The 11945-nt window shown below is 40.5% G+C and overlaps 1 protein-coding gene across 1 annotated transcript in view; it reads left to right on the forward strand.

The window, feature by feature from the left end:
• Window positions 1–11711: 11711 nt before the first annotated feature.
• LOC107294790 overlaps window positions 11712–11945 on the forward strand; it is a 35098-nt gene continuing 34864 nt past the window's right edge. Inside the window, exon 1 of the mRNA XM_015824087.1 lies at window positions 11712–11770. The gene's annotated coding sequence lies outside the window, so the exon portion shown is untranslated. The remainder of the gene's footprint in view (window positions 11771–11945) is intronic.

Below are 11945 nucleotides of genomic sequence, written 5' to 3' on the forward strand. Positions count from 1 at the left end.
TCCAGTTTCTGCAGAAGGCTTCTAGGGAGATGGGGAGCAGGCTGAGGAAGAGACAAGCTAAGACAGCTGCAGCACTGACTGTAAGGACCCTTCAAATTATGGGGCTTTAAGCTGGACTTGTTCCTGAAAGGGTTTATTTATTTATTTAGTGTACGGCATATCATATGTGGACTTGCAATATATATTAACATTTCACCTAGATTAAAAGCACAGTAAAGTATGAAAGTTAAAAAGATCTATTCTGTTACCGACATCTAGACCAGTTAACCACTGAAGCACAGCATCATTTATGTGAAAAAAAATCAGATACTGGACAGGTCTAGGCCCTCAACTTACAGCCAGTCACAATGTGATCTATAGTTTGATGTGGGATCCTGTGGTTACATTGAGGGGAGGATACGATGCCCCATTTATACAGTGAATCCCGGCATTAGTTTCAATTGTTGAATCAGAAATAGCCAAGTGACATTATCAAATGCTTTCTGTGCATCCAGAAAAAAAAGTGCCAGTTGGCGATCGCTATGTAATTCGTAAAATTCAAGAACATCTATAATTGCCCTTATATTCCGCTTAATCTGCCTGTTCGGTAGAAAACCGTTTTGGTCACAATGTATGAAATCAATTAAATAATTTTTAAATCTCTCTGCCATTATTGATGCAAAGATCTTATAATTGGCGTTTAGTAGGGAGATAGGTCTGTAGTTTTGTATCTGTGTTCTTTCCGCATCTTCTTTTGGTATTAATACTATGTTTGCCTCTGACCAGGATTTAGGTATTTTAGCTTCAGTTAAAATAGCATTAAAAACTTCTAATAAGTATTGGTTGAGTACATTTTGTTGCTTTTCATACAGCTCTGCTGGTATTCCATCTGGGCCAGTCGCCTTATTCTTCTTTTGTTTACTTATAGCGTTAGTTATTTCAGTCATTCTTATTTCCTCGTTTAGCATAATTTTTATTTCCTCTGGTATCTTCGGTGTATCTGCCTTTTCCAGATATTCTATTATCCTTTCTGCACTTTGTCCCTCACTCCTTATATAGTTTTTCATAATATCTTTGAGCAATTCCTCTTTTAGTGATCTCATCATGTTGAATGTCTCCTTCCTCATCTTGCAGATTAATAATCTGTTGCTTCTCTTTCTGCCTTCTCAGTTTATGCACCAACCATCTTTCAGGTTTATTCGCATGTTCAAAATTGTTTTGCTTGGCGACCTTAAGTTGTTGTGCTAACTTTTCCGAGTCTTCTATGCAAAGTTTAAGTTTAATTAAATCCATTTTACTTTTCAATCTTTTATTGAATAAACCTTCTTTCTTAAGCAGCCTCCATTTTATTCCCAGCTTGGAACTGGACCTGATTTTTGTTCCAACAGTACCACCGTGTTTCCACAAAAGTAAGAGCTACCCCAAAAATAAGCCCTAGTGTAAGGATCCACTTCAAAACCTCATCCCAAGAAAGCAGGGCTCTTGGAACATTTTCATTCCAAAAGGAACTTTTATTAGGAGAAGCTAATAGCAAGCATAAAAGGCAGGATCTGAGGGTTTCCTGTTCAGATCAATAGGTTAAAAGAGCCACAAACAAACCCCACCCCAATAGTTCATCTGGTCAGGTCAAATGGACCAATCTCCAGGTGTTAAGTCAGCTGTGGGAACGGAGCTGATAACGGAGTCCGTTTCCATGCCTGTGAAGATGTTGTTGGGTCTTTGCACCTTTTTCTTCTACGGCGAGAAATAAGCCAGATGGCCGGAGGCACATTCCTTTCTCACCCCAGGTTGACATCAAGGGAGAAACAGTTCAAAGAGCAAGCATTTAGAAACAGCAGAGGATACATTGTAGCAGAGCGAAAGGCAACTCTCATGACCTTCCCCCCTCCCCCTCGGGAGAATGGCAGAACCCATAGAAGGAAAGGAAAAGAAATGAAATGAATTAGATTCCCCCGCCCCCCAGGAAAGAAATGAGTTCTGACACCTAGCTTGATTTTGGGGTGGGCCTAATATAAGCCCTACCCCAAAAATAAGCCCTAGTTTGGGGGCAAGGTGCATGCCTAAAAATCAGCTAGGGCGGAGGTGGGGGTGGAGCTTACCATTGCAGCCAGGCCTTCCCATATATTCAGGAGAACACGGTAATTCAGTAGTATATTATACAGTATAAGATTACTTTTTCTACAACAATCTGGTCAGATCCTGATGTTTCCTCTATTTATATTAAATTATTAATTTCCCAAGGGAAAAAAATTAGTCTCGTAAGAGATGAAGGGAAACAAAGCTATCCGTTATGTGCCCTGAACACTGTAAATATTGGCAGACATTGAGATCAACAGTGGAGACAGTCTACATTATGCTAGTGTGGCTTAACCCAAATTTAATAATAATAATAATAACAACAACAACAACAATAAACCCAAGAACTGGTGGATGGCACTTTAACTTGCCTGTGAGAAAGAATAATTAGATTTATAGATAATAATTAGATAATTAGATCTGAGCTATGGAAGAGCAGAAGAGAACACGTTCAACTTGGAAGGGAAAGCCTTATCTGATGCCTATCTAATTGGTGTTAAATTTGATGTTAATGTGTATTAATGTAGCTGCCTACTTAACAATAGTTGTCTGAAGTTGCTCCCTTTTTATTCAACCTTGTTTTCATGGTTACAGGATCTTTGCATCCTGTTACAATCTTCTTCTTAGTGCTTGTGATGTTGTGCTAGTGACTAGCACTGATGATGTTATCTAGTTTGAGTAATGAAACATCTGCAAGAAAACAACCAAGCTCAGAGAGAAAACAACTAAGCTCATTTCAACCCTGAGTTCCAAATGGTCTCCTTTATTAATACAATCTTGGCCATAACACTTGTTGAAATTGCACACAGGATTGGTCCCTTAACAACCATTCTCAGCAAAGCATAACCATGCAGTTTGTCCACAGTTTTCATAAAACCCCTTTAAGAGACAATGACTTGCCTGTTTTATAGTGTAGTGCAGGAGTGTCAAACTGCCAGCCCGTGGGCCAGATGCGTCATGGCGGCAATGGGAAAAAAATTGCGATACGTTGTGACACATCACGTGATGTTGCGAGTTTGACACCCCTGGTGTAGTGGGATAAGCAGCCTAGCTGTCTCAGCTCAAAGAGATTGCCAATAGCAGCTTCAAGAGAAAAGGGCTGCTGCTCTTAAGATGGGGGGTGGGATGCTGAACCCTGCCTGGGGAAAAAGATAAGGATGGCAGGAAACCAAAAGGGATCGGGCCCACTAGACCATGAAATGTCTGATGATAACAAGGCCAGACTCACCTAGAACTAGACTATGTACTTCTGGCCGCCACCAGCCTTTTCTCTTTTTTATTGGATTTTTAAAAAAAACACAGGTAAAAGATAAACATGGGGGGAAAATAGAGAAAGCAAAGTTAAGAGTGAAAAGATAAAAGTGCAATAAATAAGAAAAGAACAAGAAGTATTTAAAAAAATGACTTCTGATTTTTTATATAGCAATTACAAACTTACCGTCACTCTTCCCCATCAGTGTTTCATCAAAAAAAAATGAAACAAGTTCATTTTTTCCATATTCAGCACTTTTCACTCAGCAAACCAGAAATCATCAAATCATTCTTATTAATTTTCCACAAAAGGTCCCAAAAGGGCTTCCAAGCAGGTCAATTTTGCCATTTCTGTTAATTCTGTCAACTGCACAGCCCAATACCCACACTGAGGGTAGTGGTGTATTTTCCATCCTTGTGCATGTAGTAGCCTCGCTGAAGTTATCATATATAGAATGAATCTTTCATTAGTCTTTTCTAATTGACTTCCCACAAGTCCTAAAAGAAACCAATTGTGTTTTCATCTGAATATTAATGTTTAAAATTCTCTGCACCATTGTGTTTATTTCTATCCAGCATTTTTGGCAAGGAAAATCACAAGTTCACCATGCATGATAAAATGTCCCTTCATGCTTTCCACACTTCCAACAATGGTTTGAAGTACTGTTATACATCTTAGATAAATTTTGTGGTGACAAAATCTTTTATAGAGATTCTCTCTTAAATTATAAGATAGTGTGAATTTCAATCCTTTTAACCACATTCTCATCCATTGATTCATATGTAAATATTCATTAAAATTCTTGCTCATTTCATCATGCATTCCTTAAATTGTTCCTCTTCTATTTTAAATCTCAACAGAAGTTTATACATTTAAACAATTACATATTCATTTGTAGGTAATTCTGTTTCAAACTCCATTACAAGTTAATAATAATAATAATAATAATAATAATAATAATAATAATAATAATAATAATAATAATAATAATAATAATAATAATAATAATAATAATAAAGTTGAAGGGACCTTGGAGGTCATCGAGTCCAACCCCCTGCTCAGGCAGGAACCCTACACCATTTCAGACAAATGGCTGTCCAGTCTCTTCTTAAAAACTTCCAGTGTTGGAGCATTCACCGCTTCTGGAGGCAGGTTGTTCCATTGGTTAATTGGTCTAACTGTCAGGAAGTTTCTCCTTAGTTCTAAGTTGCTTCTCTCCTTGATCAGTTTCCACCCATTGCTTCTCGTCCTGCCTTCAGGCGCCTTGGAGAATAGCTTGACTCCCTCTTCTTTGTGGCAGCCCCTGAGATATTGGAATACTGCTATCATGTCCCCCCTCGTCCTTCTCTTCGTTAAACTAGACATACCCAATTCCAGCAACTGTTCCTTATATGCTTTAGCCTCCAGTCCCCTAATCATCTTTGTTGCTCTTCTCTGTATTCTTTCTAGAGTCTCAGCATCTTTTTTACATCGTGGTGACCAAAACTGGATGCAGTATTCCAAGTGTGGCCTTACTAAGGCATTGTAAAGTGGTATTAATACTTCATGTGATCTTGATTCTATCCCTCTGTTAATGCAGCCTACTGTGTTATTCTATTCCTGATAGCTTTTTATCTGTCTTAACCTTAATTGCCTTAACTGTGCACAGGAAAACCACTGGAAAGTACATTCCATCACCATGTTGCAGTGCTTGCCCCTTATTCTCTGCTGGAAGATAAATATTCATAATAATAATAGATTAAATTTGTATGTCACTCGAGTCTGAATGATAATGGGAAACTCCCAAGAATGAACAAAGAAATCACAATAAAATCAATAAAACATAAAATACAAGGATACAAAATGGCACACTCAATGAATTAGGAGTCTCACATTTCCTTGCAGAAGACCTACATGAAGATAGGGTTTTTTTCCAGCTCTTTTAACAATCTGGGGATCCTCTAGATCAGTGGTTCTCAACCTTTTTAATGCCGCGACCCCAACCAGTCATAAGTCGAGGACTAAACCAGTCGTAAGTCGAGGACTACCCAACCGGTCGTAAGTCGAGGACTTTCCCTGCCCGGGAGCGCCGCGCATGCGTGGTTCCGCCCCCTGCGCCGGCCGAGGCGTAGCTGGCAAGTGGCAGAGACAGAGCAGGCCGACCACCAGCTAGCCCAGCCCAAGGGAGGTAAGGCACCTGCCAGAAAAGGGGAAAAATGGCGGACAAAAAAAATGGCAGACAAAAAAAATGGCGGACAGCCTTGCTTGGCGACCCCCGTGAAATGGTCGATTGACCCCAAATGGGGTCCCGACCCACAGGTTGAGAACCACTGCTCTAGATCTCGTTGCTCCAAAGGCAGGTACTGCTACAGAGAAGGCATGTTTCTGGGGCTGAAAGATGTCACTGTTTAATTGAAGGAACCCAGAGTACGGCACCCAGCAGGATTAAATCAGTTGGGCTGATGTTATGGGAGGCAGGTGAATCATCAAGGGACCAGGCCTTATGCCATGTAGGACTTTATAGGTAATGACCAGCATCTAGAATAGCACTTGGAAGCAAACCAGCAACCAGTGCAACTTGCAAAGCAGAGGTGTTACTTGTCAGGTAAAAGTTGTTCCTCTTCCATAATATCTTTTCAACACAGTCTATCTGTAGAGGCCAACACTCAAGATTAGCATTGGGTCCATTGTTCAAAAACATCCTTCAATAAGTCCAATGTTTAAATATTTTGGTTTATTCTGTTCATTTGTAGGTCGATTTTCAATATTCTTTCATTGTAATTTTTAGTTCCTTTCTAGTTCCTTCTAGTGTCTGATTTTTAGTTTCATTGTTTTTTTAAAAAAGAATTCAAAACAAAAGCATTTTCCCATAGGAAGGATCTTATAATTCATTTCAAAATGTTATTTCAAATTTATCTATCCCTCTAGTCCAGTGGTAGGCAACCTTGGCTCTTTTATGACTCGTGGACTTCAACTCCCAGAATTCCTGAGCCAGCATGCTGGCTCAGGAATTCTGGGAGTTGAAGTCCACGAGTCATAAAAGAGCCAAGGTTGCCTACCCCTGCTCTAGTCCATTTGTGATTTTTGTAAAATTAGGCTGAAGCTGCCATACCTAAAGATTAAAGCAGGGCAAGTAAGCAGGGTGAATAGCAAGGAATCTTTTCTGAAAGATCCCTTTAGGGGAAGTAGTTAAGAAAGAGTAAAATCATTAAGGAAACAAAGGGGAAAATATCACCTGAAGACAAAGAAAATTTTGGGCCTGAGCACATAGAAAAAGCCTCAGGATTCCCCGTCCATAGCTACCAGACTTGAGAATAAAGCAAGGACTTTGGGGGGTAGGGGTCCTGAAGCCCACCCACTTTTTGAGTTATCTTTGGGTCCAGATTTGGCAGCTCCCCTCCCTCTAGCTAGAGCCTGCCAGCCTAGTTGAGAAGGCCATGGATAAGGATGGATGAGTCTGTAGGTGTGTGTGTGCGCGCGCGCACACACACACGCACACACACACTTGAGAAAGAGCAAATATTTATGTTTTAACCAATAAAGTTTTGATGTTATTTTAAATTCATTGGGTCTTCATGTAATCAGTTATGCTTCAGTGTTCGGTCAAAAGTGATTTGAATGTGGCTATTTTTCAGGGCTGTGTGTAAGTGAATGGCTATTGGCCAAACCTGGGAGCATGTTTGCAACAGTTTCTAGAATCAAAATTTTAATCACCCTTTTATTGTTTATTTTTAAAAAAATAAGTCCTTAAACTTGTATTTAAAACTTCTTTTATTTTTTACAATTTTATTTTATTCAAAAGATATAAAATACAATACGTTAAAATACAAAATCCTAAAGAAAACAATTAAACTGATACAAAAGAAAAGAAAAACATTTTTAAAAATGTGAATTAAAAAATTGGACAAAAACACGTATGTGGAGCACAGAGCAACCAGAGCATCATGGACTTTCAGAGAGGAGACTTTGAGCACCCAGCACCCAGGACGGGGTACAGTCAGCCAAACAAACTGACAAGCAAAAACGCAGGAGAGGCAGAGCAAGGGCAGAAGCAGGCAGTGGCCGATCCAGGCTGAGCACAACGTAGCAGACCCAGGAGACCAGGCAACAGCAGATCCAGGCAACTGGGCAGCGGGCAAGCAAATGTGCAAAACATCAGCAACAACTGAGTGTGGCAACAGTCTGGAAGAGGTTAAGGAATGTCGGCACTACCTAACTCACGGTAGGCAACCTTGGCTCTTTTATGACTCGTGCTGGCTCAGGAATTCTGGGAGTTGAAATCCACGAGTCATAAAAGAGCCAAGATTGCCTACCCTTGACCTAACTCCATCCCAACCCACCCCACTCTACTCCACTCCACATTCCACTCTCTACTCTCTCCATTCCACTCTCCACCCCATCCCACCCCACTCTCCACTCCACTCTGTGAGAAACACACTCAGCTTCCAAGGATTTGACAGAATCATTAAGTGAAGCAGCAAGTAATTTATTGAAAAAATATGTCCTTGCAGGAGCAGGTGGCTAGCAAGTAGGCACACCCAGGCATTAAATGGTTACCTATTTATTTCCTTTCCCGAAGTGAAAGTCCCTTCCCTGCCTCCCCATTGGCTGAGTACTACAAGGTGTACAGCCTGTTCAAAGCGCCAAAGCATCCCATGTGAATCTCTGCCCTTGCTTACATCTCTCATCACCCTTGATTCAGCACCCTTTCCCCTTATTTGTTTTTGTCCTTTTTAGGTTAGTTTTCCCTTAACGGTGAGTGCATGAGGCATTGCCTACCCCAGAGGTCCCCAAACCCTGGTCCATGAACCAGCACCGGGCCGTGGCATGCCAGAAACCGGGCCATGCAGACAAGCGAAGCCATGGGATGCCGGCAGCACACAAAACCATGCCCCCTCCAGTCTGCAGAAAAACCTCTCCCCATAGAACCGGTCCCTGGTGCCTAAAAGTTTGGGGGCCTCTGGCCTAACCCACAGGACCTGTTTCTTGGAACGTAGCATAGGCATAAGGAAATAAAATAAGCGGTTAGTTTAGTATCTGTGCATTTCCTTAAGCTCTTGTGGTTAAGCTGTTGAAGGGCTTATTTTAAGACCGCAGACATTTCTTGTTTTACTAACCTTTATTCTTATTATTCTGGGCCGTGTCAATTTTCTAAGTACATGTCCCTAAAGTGTGCTAAACATGGTTTGATGCAAAAACAACACCTTGCTATTTTCCACAATTTTTCCCCTTTTCTTTTATGTACCCTTGTTGCTTTTTGAGTGTTGTCTCATATGAACCTTCTAGCCTGGATATCATTATGTCACACTCTCTGTCCTAAATCTGTCTGTTTTCTACTTCAGTTTCTTCAACTGTCTCTGTTTCCTCAAGAAGGAGCATATTCTCACTGTCTGGTGGGGGCTTGAGAGGCATTTGTTTTGACACTGCTGTTTCTATTAATCTTTGTGCAAGCCCCCTCACGGGATAATGCAGCATCCTTTGGCTATTAGAACTCCTGCTACTGCTATTAAAGAGCTAAAAATTGATACTACCATACCTTTCCATTTTTCAAGCCATGATTCTAGCCATCCTGTAAGAGAACTATTCCTGAATTCTAAGCCAACTCGTGTGTCTATTGATTCTGCACAAGCTACTAAACATTTCAACCTTTCCCCTACTTATTAGCTAGTTTTAACCTTAAAGTCTAAGCTACTTATTTTATGTTTGTGGTACCTGGGATTTTTGTTTTAAGCAATTGAATATTACAGGTCCCTTTTTCAAACTAAATCTAACCCAGGACCTGCAGTCCAAGTATTTAACCACAAAAGGCAAATGTAATTTTAATAGCCCTTATTTATCCAGTTTGGATTATTTTCCTTCCCAAAAGCCTCTCTCTATTCAGTGACACAATTACTTATTTTATTTTTGCCTAGAAAGTGTTAACTTTAAGAAATCATCTGCATATGGTCTGCTGATTTACTGTTTCTGTGCCGTTTTTATGAGCTCCTGAAAAGGTACAGATTTTACTTCAGTCAGCCTTTCCCTGGTCCACACAGTCACTTCAGTGGTGAGGATTATTTAGAATGGTTCCTCCCACTTAGGAGACAACGGTTGGTCCTTCCAAGTCTTGATCAGGACCCAATCTCCTGGGTTAGAATTGGTAGACTCGGAGCTTCCAGGGCAACGTTTGTACCAGCAGAGTCTCCTGTTGAGAAGCAGAAAGAATGGCCAGCACACCAGCAAGATATCTTCTCAAGACATTAGTATTTAATTCAGGCAAAGGACTCCCATTCCCACATAAGGAAGTCCAAACATCAATTTACAAGATGATATTCCCAGGTCTTTCCATAGGACAGTCCTTAGTCTTCAACACTATTTTAACTTAACCATTGATTTTAAGACTGTAAAATCTATTTGTATAAACCAGAAGGGGCTATTGCTAATGATTTACCTCCTTCCAGCTGTTTTCTCCCTCCTTTGTTATTAATTTTTCCATGCAAACCAAACATTTTTTGGTTACTTGTTTTACAATTGTGTATAAGCCAAAATACAAATACTTTCCTAGAAATAAATCCACTATAGCCTATGCCCCCCCCCATTTCTTTTATTTTGGCTATTTTAGTTTCTGAAAACTTTGAGTCCTCTGTTAGGCTTTTCGGTAAAAGGGTAAGGTTCAGAACTTGACATTTCCCTTGTTGCTGAGTTGCTTCTTTTGCAACCAACCCATTTAACCTATTTCCTATTACCAATATATTTTCTTCCCATACTATTTCTTGCTTTTTTCTTTCAGCTTTTCTTCACCAAGCAACAGCATAGGAACATTTTTCTTTCTTCCTTCCTACTTTCACAAGAGGTTGGATGGGCTGCAGAAGTGCATTCCAGGCCTCCTGTGCTGGACCAACCAGTTAGATGAGAACTGTATGTTAGAATGTTTGGCATTTAAAGGGTTAAGCGCTGTCTCCTTAAGAGATGGCTTATAGGTAATGTAGTTTAGCTGTTTTAGTGAATCTTATATTCATCAAGTCAGTGGGAGGGGCCACAGGATATCCTGGCTACATGCCAGCTTGTGAAAGAATGTCTTTGTGTGAAATCAGCATGGGGATGCATGCAGGGACATCGTCTACAACCATGCTAGAGCTAGTATGAAGAAATTACTGTTTTTACCTACATAAAATGGACAAATGTACACATCCGGAAGCATCTTCAGAATAGTAAGTTCTGCTAAGGATTCCTGGAATAAATATTTGTTTAAAACCAATTAATCATTGAGTTGACTTTTCCTGGACTTGAATTACAAAGCATCTTAGTTCAGGTTCCGGAACACCTCCAGTTTGTGCAGAAGGCTTCTAGGGAGATGAGGAGCAGACTGAGGAAGAGACAAGCTAAGACAACTGCAGCACTGAACATAAGGACCCTTCAAACTATGGGGCCTTACATTGGACTTGTTCCTGAAAGGGTGCTGCTAATATATTGGTGCACTTTTGATATTTCTCTTATCCCAATGTGGAAAGTCAGCCCCCCAGAGAAGGAAATATTAAAAAGGCAGAAAAATATATTTCCTCAAAGGATCTTAAAGAGGCAGAAAAGCATGCCCAGTTTTTTCTTAATAGCCCCAAGTCTCCCTCCTCCAAGCAGAAACCAGCTCTGTAGAAATGCAGATATAAATAATCCAAGAAGGCTAGAAGGTTAAGAAGACAAAGACACCTAAAATCTACATACCGCACCCAAACACTAAAACAGGACATAATAGGATTAACTCACAGATGCCAAAGGGCACACCCAGACTCAGGCCAGAATACATGACACAGGAAATACAAAGCCTCAAACAGGAACAGGAAACAACTCCAAACAAAAGCCTCAGAGGGTATAAAAACCCACTCCCTACATGTGCTCACTCATTTCTTCCAGAGCCATCTTCCTGTCTGGCTCTCCTCTTCAACAAATTGCAATCTTCTTTCTAAAACAGTTGCCATGTTGTTTATTCCCGACTTGGACTGAACCATGATGAAGACTTTTCCTTCAACACCAATATTATACTAAATCCAAATTGTAAAGGACAGGATAATCCTGTGTCAAAGGAAAAATCTGATGAATTTCAGCTCATTATGTCTCACTGATGTCACCAAATCTGGGTTGGGTTATGCAATACATTATGGTGAAATGCCTCTTGAGCTACCGCAGTAAGACACCAGGTGGCACTGTTAGACATAGAAAAACAAGGAGTTGACTGAAGCAATCTATTTTACTCTTTCGTAGATCATATTCTTCCAATATCCTGGTTCTTGCTTTTTTCCCCCAAGTTTGTTTTGCTAATCTAAATTAGCTTTTACTAACATACTGAGGAACTTCCCAACTCCCCATCCATAGTTACCAGACTTGAGAATCAACAAAGCAAAGACTTTGGGGGATGTAAGGACTCCTGAAGCCCACCCACTCTTTGGATCCAGACTTGGCAGCTTCTGTCCCTCTGGCTAGTGCCTGCCAGCTTTATTGAGAAGGATGTGGGTAAGTGTGTGTGAGAGAGAGAGAGAGGGGGGGGAGAGGGAGAGGGAGAGGGAAAGGGAGAGGGAGAGGGAGAGAGAGAAAGAGCAAATATATATGTTAATCGGAAGAAAAAAAACTCCAGCCAGGATGATGGAATTGGTGCTGATGAATGAAATGAGAAGCCAGGAAGCAAGCT

The sequence above is a fragment of the Protobothrops mucrosquamatus genome, unplaced genomic scaffold (genome assembly GCF_001527695.2).
Source record: "Protobothrops mucrosquamatus isolate PMUCROS unplaced genomic scaffold, P.Mucros_1.0 scaffold_13, whole genome shotgun sequence".
NCBI lineage: Eukaryota > Metazoa > Chordata > Lepidosauria > Squamata > Viperidae > Protobothrops > Protobothrops mucrosquamatus.